We start from the raw sequence: 20,733 nt of genomic DNA, 5'->3' as shown, positions 1-20,733 counted from the left end.
AGATATACTTACCAGATGCACGAAAATAATCACCTCACGGTCTGCTTGCGCCAATTCCTGCCGCAATGGGGAATACTCGGATTCTGAAGACATACTGCATTTAAAAATAATAAAAATCATTAGTACATACATAATTTAAAAGGACAGGCATATAATGTAATATACTCACATTCTTCGCTGATAGAAGATGGGTTCCTTGTTGACTGTCTGCTCTCCAATCTGTCAGAGTAGTAGTGGCAGAGTTTTGGCAGGCACCTCCTTTATATAGACTTTTTTTTTTTGACTTTAGAAGATTATAACTAGTACAACAAGTGGACACCACCAAAAAAACGCAGCGCTAAAAAAACGCTTACATGCGCATGCCAGTGCGCACGTATGCGCATCCATAGGCTATAATGGCCATTTTTAGCGCAAAACGTGCGCATACGTGCGCATGCGCTTTTTTGCAGGGCCAAAAAATGCAACATGCTGCGTCTGGAAAATACAAACGCACACCCCAAAAAAACGCAGCGCATGAAAATCGCATACGTGCGCATGCCAGCGCGCAGGTATGCGCACCCATGTTAAATATAGGGGAAAAAACGCATGCGCACGTATGCGTTTTTTTCCAGCGCAAAAAAACGCAAATGTGAAACCAGCCTTACTCTTGGGGTGGAGACATTATACCAGAAAGTCAGTATGCCCTTCTCATGAGTGACTACCCCTTGGTGACTGACTACCCCTTGGTGACTGACTACCCCTTGAGCTAGGAAAAGGATAAATGCCAGATGGATGAAGAGTGGCAGCCACTACTGGACTCTGGATCCGGCATCTCCTTGCAGTGGGAAGCGAGGACCCATGGACTGCTGCGATAGTTGACAGGACTTGGAACAGGCTGTCATCTCTAGGTTCAAGGGTACGTCTGTTGAACCTCTTGGTGATGAGGACTCAGTCACCGGGCAGGATCTGCTGGGCTCCTATGTCCTCAGGATCTGGGATGGATGAAAAGACTCGAAAATGCATTTTAGTCACATGTTTTTAAACTTAGTCTACATATAGGCAATTATAAAGAACAAAATATAATCCTAAACTGTGAATATTTACAAGTAGGATCTTATAGGGCTGAGTTTTGCTGGACCTGCTATTATGTGTGTGTATTTGTGCGTGTGTGTGACCCAAGGGAAAGACTAAACTCTTACGCTATGACTCCCCTGTTTCCTGTATAGCATCAAGTATGTAGAGTTTTGTTCGAAGCCTTAAAATTTCCTTGTTCATCCTTAGGCGTATTTCATCCTGTATAACTTCAAATTAGGTCCATTTCTTCTTTTCTTCCTTGGATACTTGTTTCTGAAGTGTCAGAACATCTTTTTCCAGGGTTATCCCTTTTCCTCTGTTTCCGTGTCAACCGGTATTACTGCTGCTTCTTTTGCTGTTACTTCAGCTAGTCTGTTGCCCACTGCTTCCCTTGAAGTGTCTCCAGTGTGTGTGCTTTTACTTTTACCACCGCAACTCTTCCTGGCATCAAAAAGGACTCCATTAATTCTTGTATGGCTTTGTGTTGTCTGACCGGTGTTCCGTTAGCCGTGATGAAGTCTCTTTCCCTCCAGATTGATCTTGATAGCTTCATTTTGAGTGGACCTCTCGTATACTTCTGTCAAGGCCCGCAGTCCTGCCTTTGGATGTAGGCAGTGGTTTTGCTGGCAGCATGTATCTTCTGTGGCTACTGCTATACCAGTGTGCAAACGGCCTTCTTGGTCTGCATACCTTGGTCTATCCAGAAAGAGCGTCAGGTCAGGATCTTCCAGGTGTTCTCTTGCCTCATGACAGCAAGACAATCGCGTTCAGCCATTTCAGAATCAACTACCTCTTCCACTAATGTGTCAGAGATGTGGTTTTCATCCTCCATCTTCCTCCCCCTTTGGCAGAGGTAGAAGAGTAGCTGGATTATGGACAGCACATCTGGAGATGGTGACTGGGAGCAGAGTATTGCATTGCAGACAGGTACTTTGGGCCAGGATCTTCAACTGGTGACCCATAAAAATATCAGAAGCTTTGTCCAGCACAGGTGGGTTGCAAACACTGTTCTCATGCAGGTTGGGACTCCAAGAGCCACTTGGTCAAGTCTTGGAGATGAGAAGCCAGGAGGGCATTGTCTTCCTCCGTGAAGCTGTGTCAGGTCTTCAGTTGCATGGTTAGGCTTCTTCATGACATACAGACAAAACAGTTCAGTAAAGCCTTAGAGCTGTGAAAATGTGATTGCAATTTAGCATATAAAACCCATTGATGCCTTCTTTGGTTAACCTTAAAATAGTTATAAAAAGGTTGCATGTGTAGAAAAGCAGTATTGTCTTGGCTGTCTTCAGTCAGGGGAAGAGGTCTTCCATATATATATATATATATTGTAAAAAATAACAATGGAATGTGTCTTCTTCCTGGGCTCCAGGACCATGGTCATGGCTCAGGTGAACATAGAGATGCTATACTGTGCCCCTTGAGGCATCAGAGTCCAAATATATTGCTGGCACCATATGTAAAAACAAACAGGTACTGGCTTGCAGCATGTAGAAATAAACTGAAGAAAGCATTGGCCAGGTCAATCACCGTGAACCATAGAAAAATAAATAGAATTGATAAAAAAAAAACATAGTGTGTGAGTTTGGCACCATAGATGTGTTCAGTACTATAACTTCATTGACAGCACACAAATCATGTATCATCCATAACTTCATAGAAATAATTGCAGATTGTGAAATGGAGGGTGAATATTGCAATTTCCTTGGCAGCAAAGCTACTGGCTTCGGCCACACCTTTACAAACTGGATTTTCAGCCTGCCAATATTGAGTCTGGGATCAGTGCCATTAGTTCAATGCCCACAAGATCTACAGATGTGTCCTGTAAAAAAGAAAAGACTACATACTTCTTCAGCAAGTAGATCAATATCCCTGATTATTCTTCTGATTGCATCGGGACCCACCAGAAATTTGAGAGGAGTATCCTCAACCTCTGTCTGGGTGAGAGATGTTGTTTCTCTATTGTATTTTTGTGAGGGGGGCTGTAAGAGTATACGTACTTTCATGGGTTATGGAATCAGTATGCCAATACCCTATTAAAATCTGGAGCTCGATGTTGGTGGGTGTCAAGCTTCTTCCAACTGGGAACTAATTTGCATTTCAAATCTGAGATCCAGAAACTTTTTGTTACATTGGTGGAAGAAATTATCCACAGGTTCTCCTTTTCCCTGCATGACACCCTGGAGAATGGGGGTCTGGCAAGCTGCTTACTAGGGTATCTGTCTCCTGGTATTTCCAGGAGTCCTTGCGTGGAGTAGATTGTGTACAAAAGTATGAGCTTTGAGGCTTAAAAGATGATGATGATAATAATTATGTCCCCCCACCATATAACGATAAATACTGTAGATTATCAGTCTGAGCTATTTATTTCCTGTCTCCTCCTGTTCTGTTTAATTATATACCTCCATGTCATATTCATCTTTTTCTTCATTATTCTTTTCATAAACTACATTAATTAATAAAACTATAATGGATGCTGGACAGGATGTAGCATAAGGCATGCCGTCTATATAAATAGTTGGAAAGAAGGTACGGCTCTTTGGGTTGGTCATCTGACAGTCAGAACAAGTTTCACGATATTCTGCATTCTGTGTTTGACAACTGGCACATGTCCAGTCATCGGGAATGTATATAGAAGTATAAATGATGTTGCAACTGACACATCTTCCTGTGTAAATATTTGTTTTGCATAAAATTCAGCAATCTTGTTATTCCTCTCCTCATGCCTTTTTTCCTAACTTCCTCTGCCATCTTATAAAATGCTTCAGGGTCCTGTAACACCTCATAATACCTGAGGCTGGGATGCTGCTCTCTACTCATTAACACATTCTTCTATCCCTTCTTATCTAATGCTCCTCCCCTCGGATCAGAGGGTTTCTTAACGTACATTTTCTTTCTCACTCCACTATGGGTCATATCTGTCTTATAGATATTGACTGACTGCTCCCACCCATTCTATCATCTGAATTCTGAGTATATCTGAAAAACATATGTATGTATGTGTGCGTCTTGAAACAAATTCTGACGAGGTTTTGAACAGTTGGATATGTGACTGTAAAAGCTGTATGTACTCCTTATGTCCGAGTAAAGGGGTCTTCAGTGAACATAGTGATGTCTAGCTATCTTTAACACAGTAATATAGGGAATTAACCAACAACTAACACCAGAGTATTTCACAAATCTCGTGTATCCAGAAACTGCGTAATGTAAAAATACCTTATAAATTGTTAAAATTTCTGTTTCCTCAAAACTTTCGCTCTAAAACATTGCAATGAAAACATATCACAGAGAAATGTAGTGACATTAGTAAAACAATAACTAAAAAGTAACAATAGACCTCGGATCTCACAGAGATATCTGTACAAATCAAAGCAATTACCATTCAAGTAATTCTCTTTCTACCTGAACAAATTTTAACAACTAACCTTATAATTATAGTATGCAGAACAAAACCAGTTTATCCAATTCTCTAATTTCACAACATATATATATATGTATATATACATATATAAAATGCATTCAAAAATTTTAACCACATGCTAGTACGCCTCCTGCCGGCAAATCATACACACTACAAAAGACAAGATGTATATCTTTGTACCGTGTTAGCCAGTAGATAGAAAAATATTCAGGATTGAGAGTCCTCAGAAGTTGACACCCCCCAATGGCCAACCGAAAAGATGGCAACACATCTCAAGCCCTCGAGACCACTCAGGTCTCCCCACCAGGCTAGGCTCATGAAGAGACCTGAGCAGCCCCGAAAGCCCGCAATGCGCCACCATCCCCTCAGTCAGCCATCAAAAGGTATCAACCACTGAGGACTCTCAACCCTGAATATTCCTCCACAAAATCAATGAATTTAAAACTGGTACTGACATCAAATACTGCGAATCCTTGACACCAAAACACTTCACAATTTATCTATCCATATGCCAGCCTGATTTGTAGAGGTGAAAAATCTACACCTGGGCAAACCATACTTTTCAAGGAGAGAGCAATCACTCAGTCACGTCAACACGGTAATTGAAATTAGTATAATTACCCTAACTTATGAACCTATGCTGCAGCTAAAACACCATCATCTTAGCCGGATGATGTCCGGTGGGAACCCCGCAAGAAGTCACCAACCACTTAGAGGTTGGAAAATCACTCAGAGTAATCAAGCCCCTACTCCCACTTGCCCACTGGAGAGACACAGTTCAGACTTCTGCAATCATCGGTCAAGCCGAGAGCAGGACCGGCACCAGAGTGACAGTGAATTTGCTCAGTACGTCTCCCTATCTATATTTTTTCCTTTTCAGGCTGGCTGAGGTAACAATCAAGTATGCAAACAACCAAAACAGCAAAGCAGAGAGGCAAAGCAGATAAGGCAGACAATTAAGGAAATCGTGACCAGGGTGGGTTTTTGGTGCTAGGACTCGTCGTAAGGAGATGGACTCTGTCTGAGCTTCTGTCAGAGTGTTAGCACAGAAGAGGAGGTAGATTTGCGTGGGCGTGGTGCACCACAAACGGCACATGTGTCCCTCCAATCTGGGTTCTGATTTTGGCAGACTGCACATGTCCACCCCTCTGGAGAATATGGAGGTGGTTTGTGCGGTGCAGGTGCAGCTGCCAAAGCCGGAGTCATTTTATCAAGAGGTGGCTTATACATATATTCACCAGTGGCAGAATCACATTCTTCAACCCACATTTGTCTCTTAATTTCTCTGGAACTTCTATACCATGCTTCTGCATCCCTCCAAATATTTTATCACGTAACAATCCATTCTTGGTAATTAACATGTTTTTCCATTCTGTCTCATCAAGTCTCCCCCTCTCGGGTTGTAGACCCCATAAGTTTCAGGAGGAGTTTTGCATTTTTAACATACTGTTTGCCTTTTCTTTGTGCCAATACCTCTTGAGCAGAAAAATAATTAGTCTTAGACTCACTATGACCCATGTTTATAACTTAATTTTCAACCACTGTATTTTAGCAAAAATCACATATACTTTTAGATTACCATAATTATAAATATACCTGAAGGGTTACTGTATATGTGTGTATACTATAAAACAACTTATTACACTCTGTATAATATAATTTTATACCCTCCGGACTGAATACAGATAATTTAGCGTGATTGTTAAACACTTTGAATTCAGGAAATGCAGCTGAAGTAGCAGTCTAACCATTATGACCAGTATGGCAGTATACTCAGTATGAGAGCTACGGGCAGGCGTGTCTCAACAATGCATCAATTTCTACAAAACATAAAAACTATTATGAATAGCAATACAATAATCAATGTATTCCTTATCCCTTTCACTGTTCCTTTTGTTACCAAGGCAACTAGGGCTGGGCTTTTTGTCACTTTAGGTGTAGCAAATAGTGGTAATCACCTCTAGATAGGTGGTTGATATTTCAGCAGAAGGGGAAAATAGTAATCACCTCTTTCCTTAAAAATATATATGTGCCGTGTCATTCACGTCACCGGGCCCAGTTTATACCGTGGGCGTATGGCCGGACGTGAGCACCTATATGTGTATATATATATATATATATATATATATATATATAACTTCTTCGACCGTCTAAGGTCGGAACCAGGGTGATAACCCAGTGGAAACACCCCCTTTTTACTCTGCTCTGTTATGTTTCTAGTAGCCCTAGTGCAGTATGAAATAGTTTTTTAACAGATACTAGACAGATTCTAGACACACCCTCCGAATTGGTTAGACCGGACAATACACACAGACAATTAAGGAATTATATACCTGACCGGGTCCGTAGGCTCAGGACTTTCAAACGTGGTCAGTTTAAGGGTTCAGAGAAGACAGCCAACTATCTCCTCCCAGCCGGACGTGAATACAGAAGGGTAGGTAAGATGATATATTTTCTCGAGCTGCAGCCTCGTCCTGCTGGAAAGACGTCCGTCCAGGGGGAGATTTTGTTGCGGCTGTGATTGTCTGGTATCGTCCTGAGTCCCACTGTTTGAGAGACAACTGTTAATTTTTATGGATTCTGCCACACTAGGGTGTGGCCCGTCTTAATTGTCTGTGGCCGAATTGGATCTCTGGCAGAGATTTTACGTGCACGGAGAAAAGAATACACAAGACAAGGTGTATCATGTCAATATGATTCTTCTCTATCTTTAATCCAAGGTGTACAGTTTTTATAACAGAAATCGCGCTGTCTCATTATGTTACATCATGGGTGCATTTCCAAATTACTGTTTACCCCAAATAGTAAATTAGTATTGATCTCATATGTTCCCATATCGCTACATAATCATTATGTACATAATTATTGTCTTCTAGCCCGATCCACCCTAGTCCACCCAGTCCACCCAGTATTGCATGAAGCCTAGGTGGGTTATACAATACAGAAACAATTCTCAGAAAATCAGAAGTATCTTAAAGAAACATGATCCCAATATTCAGCAAAGCGTCCATATAGTGGTATAATTTTTGATTCTTGTATATATTCATATGCCATATATTTTCCCCTTAACACTATCTCCTTTGTTATCTTTATCATTATAGGATGACCCAAAAGACTCCAGACCACCATTATTATACAGATGATTAGCATCTTTCCCTCTATGTTGTTCTGGTGCACTTCCCCTTTAAATTTGGGGATAAGAGTAGAGGGACTGGGAAACAAGCATCCATTAGTAACCCCTGTATGAATATTATGTTCATATAATTCTTTACCCCCATTATTCAGCATGAGTCCAGTAGCATGTTCCCCAGCATCAAGAGAGGATTGTAGGTCTGTGAGTGCAGGGTTATGACCCTGCAAAACTGCAGATACAGGGATAACTCCCTGCTCATCGCTCCCTTTAAGCTTCGGTTGCCGCTTCTGAACCCGATCCCCTCCACTACAGCCTGACCTGGGTATAAACTCTGGTGCCTCAGAATGCAGAACCTTTCCTGCAGCTCTATGCGGTGTGGATGTAGAGGGCTCAGCAGACAGACAAGTCACCGATATGACTAAATCACCGCCAGATCTCCTCTTCTGCGTCTCATCATCCATTCTTGCCTCGGCCTCCTGACGCCTCCTCACACCGCTGGTAATTAGTGCTGGGGCCGTGACAGGAGCCGGCTTCACCTGCGCTACTGCTGCCAGGTCCCCGCCGGGTATCTTCAGCCACGTCTGCCCTCTCTTAGCAACTGGTTCCGCCATGGCTCCTTCACACTTCTTCAGAGTTTCGTCCACTGTTACAGGAACCGCGGCTGGCGCCAGTCTCACCTCCACAGATGGCACGTGAATCGCTGCTGCCACTGTCACAGGGTCCTCATCGCCTCTTCCCATCTGCATCAGCTGTGTCCCGGCATCCTGACCCGGTGCGCTCCTCAGCTGTGCTGCCCGCTCTTCTGTGCTGTGGTTTCTCCTCCCAGCTTCGTCTGACTCTGCAGGTGCCACAGCGCCGCTCCCCTGCTCCATCTTCACAGTCTTCTCCGTGTGCAGCCGCAGAGCTGTCACAGAGAAACTACAGCTTCTCTCCCCAACGTTGTCAGCATGTGAGGAGATCACGGCCTCCTCTTTCTGCTCACCATGCTGGCTCCTTCTGCTTCTGGGAGCCGCGACAGGCCTCCCCACCGCGTTCCTCCGCTGTACAGCTAACTCTGCTTCCCTGCTGCTTCTCCTCCTGGCATGAACATTCAGTGGAGGTGGCTTCATGCTGCTCCTTGGTCCCGGCATCACGCTCTTAGAGGTCGGGGATGCCATGACAGACTTCTTCGTCGATGTCACTCCATTCCTCTTCCCTGTCCCGGGCCTTGCTGTATTCACCTTTTTCCTCCCTGCAGGCAGTGTGGATGAGTCAACAACTTTTGCAGACCCCTTTCTCTGCTCCATGAAAGGCTTTTTTCTTGTGTAATCCGCAGCAATCTTTGTTATGAGTTAGTCACCGTAGGAGGCAAAAACAGAAATGCTAGCTAAGTCCAGAAAACCAGAGAAGTTGGCAGCTATCGGATTGCAGACCCCTGAACCTATCAACACAACTAGCAGTAGCCGTGGGGGGTTCCTACGATGCCCTAGACCCCTCGATCACAGCCGGAGAAATAGCTAGGCCTAAAGAAAGAAAGGGGAAAACTAAACTGCCCCAGAGCTGACCCCAAAGCAATAGGCAGCCCCCAACATATAATGACGGTGAAGCAAGTTGAAAACACTAACACAGGCAGAAAGATAGACTGAGCAAAGACGGGGCCCAATCTAGCTAGGTAGAAAAGGACAGGAAGGCTGCTGTCTGCAATCCATGAAAAACCCTATGAAAATAAGAGCCAACAGACTGACAGTGAAAAAGGCCCTGAAGACGCTAGGCTTCAAAAAAGCTATGTCAGTACTCAGGAATATTCTGAAGACAGAGCTACAGGCAAAAGGAGATTCATCTCACCCCAGCAGGGAATGGCAGAATCCAGAAAAGCAAGGAAAACAAAAACAAAACACTAATGCAAACAAGCAAAGCAGAAAAACTTAGCTTAGAGGAGCAGGAATCAGACTGGTGTCCTAGAAGTCCACAGAGAAATCACCCGCAGGGCAGAAGGGCGTCGGCAGCCTTATATCCAGTCCGTGACTCCACTCAGCCAGTGATCCTCATCAGGTTCAGGTGCCTGATATTCAGGCTCATTACCTTCCTTCACCAGAATAGGGAGTTCACCAGACCTCAGTGACGAAGGGGAAAATGAACTCACAACAAATCTTCTTATTTTCCATTTCAGGCATATTCTTTTAGCTTTTAGTCCAAAAAAAAGTCCACTTCAGTATGCTTTTAGACGCTTATTTAGGGGAAGTTGCAGGAGCTCCTGAGAAGCATGTCTGCTCCCTTCCCCTGCAAACCATGCCTCAGGACCGATTCTTTATAAGCTCTTTATTAATGACCTTGTGGATGGGATTGAGAGTAAAGTGGCAGTCTTTGCTGATGACACCACACTATATAGGATTCTGAAATCTGACCTTGACATTACAATATTGCAAAATGATCTCAGTAAGATGACCGAATGAGCAAACACTTGGCAGATGAGATTTAATGTAGATAAATATAAAGTAATGCACCTATGATGGAGTAATCCTATTGCTGCATATACATTAAATGTCAGTATACTCGGGACTACAGAACAAGAGAAGGAATTGAGTATTCTCATCACAAGTAAGCTGAGCAGCAGTACTCAATGTCAACCAGCATTCGCAAAACCAAACAAGATTATAGGATGTATAAAAAGAGAGCTAAAATCCCACGATCCCAAAGTATTATTACCCCTTTATAAATCACTGGTGAGGCCACATCTACAATATGGGATCCAGTTTTGTGCTCCACATTTTACAAAAGATTTTCAGAAGTTAGAATCAGTTTAAAGATGGACAACTAGACTATTACAAGGGATGGAAGGTCTCATATGAGGAGAGGTTGGAAAAGTTGGGCTTGTTTAGCTTAGGAAAAAAGATGCCACAGAGGGGATCTCATTTACATGTATAAATATATGTGTGGCCAGTACAAAACACTGGCACATGACATTCCTTCCAAATACTGTGCTGACTATTAGGGGGCACTCATTTTGGGTAGAAGAAAGGTGATTCCGGCAGCTAAACAGGAAAGGGTTCTTTACAGTTAAAGCAGTCCGACTGTGAAACACAGGAGGTATTAATGGCAGAGACTATAACAGCTTTTAAAACAAGGCTGGATGATTTCCCTGATACACATGCGAGGGGTGTTCATTAAAGATTTCCCCTGATCCACTTCCTGTGGACTTAGAGCAATGAAACTTGGCACAGTTATTAGTTCTTATCTGCATAGGTGTCACCTAGGGACACACAGTTTTCCCATCTCTTTAAGCAACTGTAAACATCTTGCTTGTAGAAGTCGACAGGTTGCTCCAAGAGCCACGATGTGACTTTAGAAATCAGAGTCTCATCATCTTCAAAAATAACTTTGTTGTTGGAAAGAGGTGGAAGTTCGTTAGTGTGAGGTCGGGTGAATAAAGGGGATGTGGTAGAATTTCATAGTCACAGGAGCATGCTTCTATTTGGGTAACGTGTGAGTTGTGAACTGGCGCATTGTCTTGCAGAAGGCAGCAGAATGACCAAATTATCAGTAGGTGAAGAATTGGTTTTATTTTTTACTGTGTTCCTCATGAAGTATAAGTGATTAAAGATCTTTATTCTTCGGGTCATTGTGATTACAGCAATACCACATTTATATTGGGTTTTATGTTGATGTTTTTGCAAAGTAACATTAAAAGATTTTTTTGCAAAAACTTGTACATTGCCATATTTTGAGAGCTATAGTGTTTCCATATTTGTGCTCACAGAGTCATGGGATGACTTGATTTTTTGACTTTTACCATTTTTGGGCACATGATTTTTTTACTTCACTTTCTATTCCTATTTTTGGGAGGCAGAGTAAACAAACACCAGCAATTCGAGAATTATAAAATTAATAAGCCAGCTTTACTCTTCTGGTGAGTACGGTTAAAGCAATACCACATTTTTATAGTTTTGGCAATTTTAAACAATTAAAACTATTTTATAGATGGCTTTATTCTGATAGCTGTAACTTTTTATTTTTCAGCTGATTTAGCTATATTGTGGCTTGATTTTTGCGGGATAAGATGACATTTTTATCTATGCCATTTTTATTTACATTGATCTTTTTGATCATATTTTATTACACTTTTTGTTCGGTGGCATGATGAAAAAGCATCATGATTTGGCTTTTTTTTCATTTTAATTTTTGATTGGTGTTCACTCTAGGGGATAACCAGTGAGACAGTTTTATAGGTCGGATCATTCTGGACACTGTGCTATCAAATATGCGTACTTTTTTATTCATAAAAATATTTATTTATGGGTACAATATATTTTTTTATTTTTTATTACAATTTTAGTATGTTTTAAAAAAATATTTTTTTAATTTTTTTTTCCTGCGGTCTGATCGCAGTTCTAATGCATTGCAATGCATCACAACTGTAATGCCTTAGAACTGTCAACCCTGCAGACACAAGTTAGTTAGATCATGCACTGCACATGATCTAACTAAATTGCTAGTGCCTGGTGACCTGGATGTCACCATGATGACATCGGGTCACCATTGCTATGATCGTGCCCTCACGATTATGTCGTGGGGGTTCCGATAGGGGTGCAGTGGGGGCTCCCTCTCTTTGCATGCCTGCTAAATACTACAATCGCTAGCAATCCAAGTATTTAGGGGGTTAAAGTTCCAGGGGTGACATCACTCCTCTACTGAGTGTCGGGTTGTCCGTTCTAAGCCTATAAGTCTGCAGTCTAAGGGGTAAGGTTTCTCCACTTGTATGGAGCGAGTCACCGCCTCGTATAGTGAAATGGCCTAACAGTGGACGTGGCTTCCTAGAGGGTGCAGGTTTCACTCCATACAGGTGTATGGAAATCGAGGCTGCGCCCACTGGCATAACTAATACATACCCTCCGGTCCCGACTCAGAATCTGGCGCATCCCTGCAGTGCAAAGTGTGTGACTGTGTGACTACAGATTTATCGGTTTGGACAGGATAACCCCTTTAACTGGGACCCTCAAGGAAAAGTAGCAACAGTGCCATTTACAGTAAACACAATCTCTTATAATAATAATACTATATTATTGTAAACATGATCAAAAAATTGTCCCTGAAAGTGACAATTCAATCAATAAACACTGTATGCATCTAATCTATTGCCACCTAGTTTATAGCTGTGCAGCGTATAAGCCTCCTCTAGCATTTAGCTAGTCTGTGTAGGTAGGTAGCAGATTTTGCCATAGCCTTATGAGAGAACATTAAGGCCTGGCTCACATGAGCGTTGATTTTCTCATGAAAGAGTATCAGGCCGATTATGCTAATGACACTCAGCTCAAATTCTGATCAGAGTTTGAGCCGAGTGTCAACTTACTTTGATCCAATTCCCTTGCCTAAGGGAGTGGAGAAAACTGGGAAATTAATTTCTCCATTGCCTGTGCCTGCGTAAATGTTGTACATGCACCCATAGACTTGAATGGGTGTGAGTGGTATGATTTTGTGAAGCTACTCGAAGCATGTTGCAATTTTTTTCTCATGACAATCTGCACTCTCCCATAATATAACATTGGTCCGAGTGATATCCAATAAAACATTGGATAGCATGAGTTATGCTCTTGTGTGAGTGAGCCCGGACAATACAGCGTAAAGTAAAAAATCACAGTGGTTTTGCACATCTAATGATAACTCACCAGCAATAAAAATGGTTATGCAGTTTGTTTGTTCCCAGGTCAGTTGTGTAATTGTACTGTAGTTGTTGTAATTTGTTGTAGTTGTGTAGTGGTATTTTAAACTCATTCATTCAGGCCAGATGTGTTATTTTTAGTCTGACCACCTACCCAATATATGTTCTCCTATATTGAATGGAGATTATTCTCTGACTTTCTGTGAACAAAAATATGATGTCATTCCCAATCAAATTCATAATGGAAGCTTTAAAACCCCATAACACGAAGAGCCACCCTCTTAGAGTAGATAAGTTCATACAATGATTTGTTGCAGAGTTCTAAACCTCTCCAGTCTCACAGTGAAAGTAAAATTAAAAACTTTCAGACTTCTTACACATTACATATAAATAATGTACTGATTTTACTAGTAATCTCATGTAAATGATTTATGTAATTGTAATGTAATATATTATTAGGCACATCTGCAATTTAGACTTAATCATGATAAATACAACATGATAGATCTATGTCTTGAAGATTTTACAGGCCTGTTAAAGAACAAACTTTAATTATAACACTTGTATAACATGCTTTTATCTCAAGTGATTCAAGTAATTAAAATTATTAGGAAGCTGCCAGAATAGATTTTGCAAGACACTTCACAGGAAAAATATAGAACAATATCTTAAAGGATATTTTAAAGACTCTGAACATTATTAACTCCTTAGCATTATAGGGACACTGTTTGTGGCACCATGGCAGCTGTTCATAGGGCTACCAAAAGCAAGAAAGGCTTAGCACTAGCCTCTCTGTCTACCAAATCCACGCGTCCTTTACTGCTGCATTACGTAGCCGAAAGACATTACAAGATACTCAAAATGATCTTTAGGTATGTTGAATGCTGTCTTCCACTTATCTCCTCTTTATTGATCAAGTCATATGCTTCTGAGATTAAAGGGACCCCGTCACCTTGTTTTTGAACTATGAGCTACGGCCATTGCCTTTTCGGGGCTTATCTACAGCATTCTAGAATGCTGTAGATAAGCCCCTGATCTAACCTGAAAATAAGAAAAACATGTTTTATTATACTGACACGGGGCGGTCAGGTCCGATGGGCGTCGCAGGTACGGCGCCTTCCATCTTCTTGCAATGTTGTCATCTTTCTTGCTTCGTGTCATTGCTCCTACACAGGCGTACTGATCTGCCCTGTTGAGCGCAGAGCCAAGTACTGCAGTGCGCAAGTGCCGGGAAAGGTCAGAGAGGCCCAGCGCCTGCGCACTGCAGTACTTGGCTCTGCCCTCAACAGGGCAGATCAGTACGCCTGTGCAGGAGCCACGATATGAAGTAAGGAAGGTGACGACATCGCAAGAAGACAGGAGGCGCTGGACCCGGACCTGCGACACCCATCGGACCGGACTGCCCCTGGGCGAGTATAATAAAACTTGTTTTTCTTATCTTTCAGGTTAGATCAGGGGTTTATCTACAGCATTCTAGAATGCTGTAGATAAGCCCTCAAAGGCAGTGGCCGCAGCTCATAGCTCAAAAATGAGGTGACAGTTTCCCTTTAAGTTTGGTGAACTAATGGGTTCCCAACAGCTGATTATGGTGATCAGTGAGGTGTGCCAGATAATACTGATTCTTTACCATGAATTTAAATTCCTTTTTGCAAACTATCTACTATATATTCTTTCATGCCCTGATCTTCTGCACCAGAAGTATTACATATTTTACCCTTGGACAAATCGAAGTTTTGGAAAAGATCAATGGTCATAATTTTTGTGTTTGGTTCCTTTTTCAGATTTGTACACAGAAAGTACATCAGCAACATTTCTAAATATTTCAAGTGAACCATTCAGCAAAGCTTTATGTGAGATGGATCCCCTAAGCCTGGGCACACAGGCATCAGTGCTGCAGCTAGGTGGAGCACATGGTACACTGACAGCTGAGTGACGACAATTCAGGCAAGCAGAACAACATCCACGAGACCATAGGCAAGCAGGTAGGCATGTAGAAGGCAAACTAAAGTTTTGATAAAATTCTGGAAACCATACACAGACAGGAGACATCCTGGAAGCCACAGACAGACACATAAAAGGCAAGCTAAATGTCCATAACCACAGACAAGCAGATGGTATGCTGAAAACTGCAGGCAGGCAAGAAACATCCTGGAGACCACAGGCAAGCTGGCAGGATGCTGGAAACTGCAGGCAGGTGAAATACATCCTTGAGACTACAAGCAATCAGGCAGAATGCTAGCAACTGCAAGGAAGCAGGAAAAATTCTGGAGACTGCAGGCAAACAGGCAGAAGATATCCAGGAGATCACTGTCAGATTACAGAGTTACTGTAGATCTCAGACAGATAGCAGTGCTAATGAAAAATATAGGACAGGAGATGTCATGAAGATGCAGACAGATATCAAACAAAACTCCATAGTAACAAGAAAGTCTAATACCATGGAAGCCAAACACAGCCAGAATAACATCTTGGAAACCACAGGCAGACACGTAGCAGAGGACCGAAAAGACTATGGACAGCTAGCAAACAGAACTCCTGAGAAATGAGAAAGTCTGAATACCATGGAAGCTGGCTGCACAGCCAGGAAGACATCCTGGAAATGGCAGGCAGGTTACAACACTGGAAACCACAGGCAAGTAGGTAAAGTCCTGAAGACCACTGTCAGGTAGGAGGGTTACTGGAAACCATAGAGAAGCTGGTGAAGTCCTTCACTGACAGCTAGCAATGTAACAGGAAGCTGCAGACAAGTAACTCATGACCGGGACACCACAGAAAGCAAGGAGACATCCCGATGCCTGCGGAATGGAACTGTGTAGAAAAAACTGAGGGCCCCATCACACATAGCGATCTCGCTAGCGAGATCGCTGCTGAGTCACAAGTTTTGTGACACAACAGCGATCTCGCCAGCGAGATCGCTGTGTGTGACAGCGATCAGCGACCGGCCCCCGTGCCGGTATCGCTGATCGCTGTAGGAAACCGCTGGACATTTCTTTTGTCACTGGTTTCCAGCTGGCCAGCACGCACCGCTGCGTGTGACAGGTGGGAGACCAGCGATCTGCTGGTAACTAACGCACACATCGGGTATCCAAGGGACGTGCGTCCCTTAGATACCCGATGTGTACGTTAGTTACCAGCGCACTGATGCAGGGAGCTGGTGTCTAATGTACACATCGGGTATCTAAGGGACGCACATCCCTTGGATACCCGATGTGTACGTTAGTTACCAGTTCTCTGCATCAGCGCGCTGGTAACTAACGAACACAGCTACACCGCGCGCTTGGTGTCGCTGTGCTGATCGCTGGTGAAGCTGTCTGTGTGACAGCTCACCAGCGATCACATAGTGACTCACCAGTGATCCTGACACGTTGATATCGCTGTCGGGATCGCTGGTGAGTCGCTATGTGTGACTCCAGCTTAAGAGTTATTAGGAAGTATTAGAGCAATACCAAGAGACACAAAAGGATAAAAAATCCAGTGATGCTGAGGTCAGCTAAAAGATATAATCTTTAATCCAACTTAAATAAAAACATGATCTGGTACAATTTGTCAGGTACACTGCAAGCAGAAACTGATCAACGTGTTTCAACCGAGGTAATGGATCTAAATGTGCAGCTTGCAACATTCAGGAGCATTGCAAACCTGCAGAGGAGTTTAGAGCTCACTGAGTTTGCGGTGCCTGGGGCCAGTGAGATGGAAGAAGCATACAAGAAGGGGTAGGGGAAAAGTGCCAGGGAACACGGTCCTGATCTGGCACAACCTAGTAAATGTGCCTGATTGGCTAGTAGTGGTTAGTAGTGCAAACCTAGGACAGGGATCACTAGAGCAGGACGTTACTCCTAGCAACCAGGAAAACAATTGCTATAGGAAGACATAGGAGTGCAGCAAAGGTCAGACAGATGTTGGTGGTAGTGGACGCAATAATTAGGCGCACACACAGGGTCATCTGCCACCCAGACCATAAATGCAGAACAGTGTGTTATCTTCCGGGTGCTTGGGTTCGGCATATTGAGGATCCGATAGGCAGATTGCTTGGAAGGACTGGGAAAAACCCAGCTGTCATGGTACACATATGTACCAATGGCAAAGTTAAAAGGAGGTAGAAGGTCATTAAAAATTATTACAGGGAAATAGGAGTGAAGCTGAAGGCCAAGAACTCCAAGGTAGTGTTTTCAGAATTACTGCTAGTGTCATGAGGGTCACTAGAAAGACAATGGGAGCTTAGGGAGATAAATAAGTGGCTTAGAAATTGGTGCAGGAAGGACGGGTTGGGTTCATAGAGAAGTGGGCCGACTTCTCTGTTAAGGGCCCATTACACATAGCGATATCGCTAGCAATATCGCTGTAACGTCACTGGTTTTGTGACGTAGCAGCGATATTGTTAGCGATATCGCTACATGTGATACTTACCTCTGACCGGCTCCCCCGCTGTCTGTCGCTGATCGCGCGAGAACATCCTGGACCATTTCTCGTCAGGTGCTTCTTGCTGGGCTTCCTGTGGCGCCGGCGAGCGACACGTGGACGCAAGCGGGATGACATCAGGATCGCCGCGTCTGACAGGTAAGTAGCGACCGCTGTATCGCTGCTATGTCGCTGGTGAGATCTGCCTGTGTGGCAGCTCACTAGCGACCACTTAGCGATGCACCAGTGATCCATATCATTGTCGGGATCGCTGGTGCATCGCTTAGTGTAACGGTACCCTTAGCTACAGGCTCTATTGTAGGACAGGTTGCACCTCAATGGGTAGACTGCATTTTTTGGGAAAAAATGGTCAGACGGATGGAGGAACTTTTAAACTAGGATCTGGGGGAGAGAGGGTTGATTTGATTAAAGTAAAAAGGGCATAGATAGAGTAGATAAAGATAGTGAGACAGTTAGGGTCATTGAGGATTTAGGGGGGCTATTTCATGCAGGAAATATAGGAAAGTGAGAAGGAGTAATACATGTGCTAATAGTAATAAATCTCTACTGGCAAAGTGCAAAAAGTTTTGCAAACAAAATGAATGAACTGGAGACTCTTATGTCAACAACTGAATACGATGTGGTGGGCATTACAGAGACCTGATTGGATGAAAGCCAAGACTGTATGACAAACAGAGAGCTAAGCCTACGTCTCACATAACATGATCATTAGCAAGATCGCTGGAAAGTCACCGAATTTGTGACGCAACAGCGATCTCGCCAGTGATCCCGCTACGTGTGACACATAGTGGCGACCGCCCCCCGCTGGATGTCGCTGATCATTCTCGAATGTCCAAAGCCATATTTTGAACGTTGGCATCCCGCTGGCCAGCATGCATTGCTGTGTTTGACGCCGACGAGCGACCTTGTTGGCGACGCAGAACTCATGGATGCAGGCGTGAGTCGTCAGAATAGCTGCTGTGTGACAAGGTCCCAACAACCACTGAGGTCATTATACAGATCGCCACATCATTGCGTAGATCTGCCTGTTTGACAGCTTACTAGCGATCATGTAGCGACGCACCAGCAATCTGTACCAAGTTGTATCGTTGTCGGGATCACTGGTGCGTCGCTTAGTGTAATGGTACCCTTACACTACATTTAGAAAAGACAGGAAAGACAGAAAAGGTGGAGGGGTGTGTATTTTTATTAAAGGGGTTGTCCGGGCTTTTCACATAATCTCAGTGCATATCTGGGCTGCAGAATGCTGACAATAAGTAATTTACCTTCTGTGGCCAGTTTGCAGCGTTTGCTAGATATGATCTCTTGCTTGTAAGAAAAACGTCCAGGGGGGTGTGTACTGGCACTGAAATGAGAACTGGACGAGTGACGCATGGACGCGGGCGGGAGGACGTCAGGATCACCACGTCTGACAGGTAAGTAGCGACCCCCGACCCCAGCGATGTTGCTGGTGAGATCTGCCTGTGTGGCAGCTCACTAGCGACCACTTAGCGATGCACCAGCGATCCATATCGTTGTCGGGATCGCTGGTGCATCGCTAAGTGTAACGGTACCCTAACTTAAAACCAGTGCTCAATGACACTTTGGGGGAAGTTGCAACAATGTAGAGTCAGTATGGGTAAATTTATAAGAGGAAGGCAATAATTTGCTACAAACCTACTACTGAACAGGTAGAGGAGGAAATGCTGCAGCAAATAAAAAAGGCAGCAAAAAATAATAACGTCCTTATTATGGGGGATTTTAACTATCCAGACATTCAATGGGACATATAAACTTCTATTTGTGCTAAAAGCTGCAAGTTCTTATCCACAACTCAGGACAATTACCTCTCTCAGCTGGTAGATGAACGGACCAGGGGAGGTAATCTGCTGGATCTGGTTCAGTCAATTAAATCAGATACAATTTCTAATGTACAGGTCGGCGAGCATTTGGGATGCAGTGACCATAACATGTTAAGTTTGAAAATAATTTTCAATCAAACATTCAAAAAGGGAAATGAAAAAAAATATCATGAAATTTTAGAAAAGCTGATTTAAAAAAATTAAGGGAAGAGCTTAATCTTGTAGAATTGAACCATCTCATGGTAACTGGGGATACTGACCATAAATGAGGAATGTTTAAGGATATACTACTAGAATCTTGTAAAAAATGTACACCCTCTGGTAATAAAATGTCAAGGGATAAAAATAAACCATTATGGATAAATAAGACACTACAAAGTTTAATGAGAGTAAAGCAAAGGGCATTTAAAATCTTGAAGGCCGAGAATACAGAAATAGCATTTCAGGAGTATGAAGATCTAAGTAAAAAATGCAAAAAAGAAATCAAGCTAGCAAAGTTATCAACAGAAAAATAAATTGTCGGTGACAACAAAAAAATCCCCCAAATTTTCATGAACACATCAATGTCAAAAAGAAAAAAAAGTTGGTATAGACCCCTTAAAAGACTACAATAACAAGATAATACTGTATTTGAGGACAAAAAAAGGCTGAGATATTAAAAAGGCACTTTTCATCCATGTTCACCAATGAAATAACTGTTCCAGGGATCATTCAATAAGTCAAAAATCAACATTCACCACCTGATATTATAAAAATCACACAAGAAGTATGCCTGCATTCTGAGCAAGTTAAACACTGACAAATCCCTCACCACAAATGGGATTCATCAACGGATACTGGGGGAAATGAGCTCAGTAATTGACCGACCACTGTATTTTATATTCTTAGACACTCTTCTAACAGGGGTGATGCCACAGGATTGGACAACGGCTGATGTAAAACCAATATTTAAGAAAGGTAAGAAGGTGAAGCCAGGCAACTACCGTTTGCAAAGCCTGACATCAGTAGTGTGCAAAATTATTGAGGGCATGATAAAGATAGGTCATGTCTAAATAAAATGTTGGGTTTCTATGAGGAGGTAAGTACAAGTTTGGATGTTGGTAATGCAACTGATGTGATTTATCTGGACTTTGCAAAGGCATTTGATACTGTACCACATAACAGCCATATACTGAAGCTACAGAAGCGGTAACTGGATGAAACAATATGCAGATGGGTAAGAAATTGGCTAAAT

At 42.8% G+C, this 20,733-nt stretch overlaps 1 pseudogene; it reads left to right on the top strand.

Moving 5' to 3' along the window:
* Positions 1-2,857: 2,857 nt before the first annotated feature.
* The window catches only part of LOC141084604 (peroxiredoxin-2 pseudogene), a 29,966-nt pseudogene continuing 12,090 nt past the window's right edge, over positions 2,858-20,733 (top strand).

The sequence above is a fragment of the Dendrobates tinctorius genome, unplaced genomic scaffold (assembly GCF_039654945.1).
Source record: "Dendrobates tinctorius isolate UK_male_01 unplaced genomic scaffold, ASM3965494v1 ptg000025l, whole genome shotgun sequence".
In the NCBI taxonomy this organism is placed as follows: Eukaryota; Metazoa; Chordata; class Amphibia; order Anura; family Dendrobatidae; genus Dendrobates; species Dendrobates tinctorius.
Note: the sequence above shows the minus strand (reverse complement) of the source record. Positions and strands in the feature narration are given on the sequence as shown.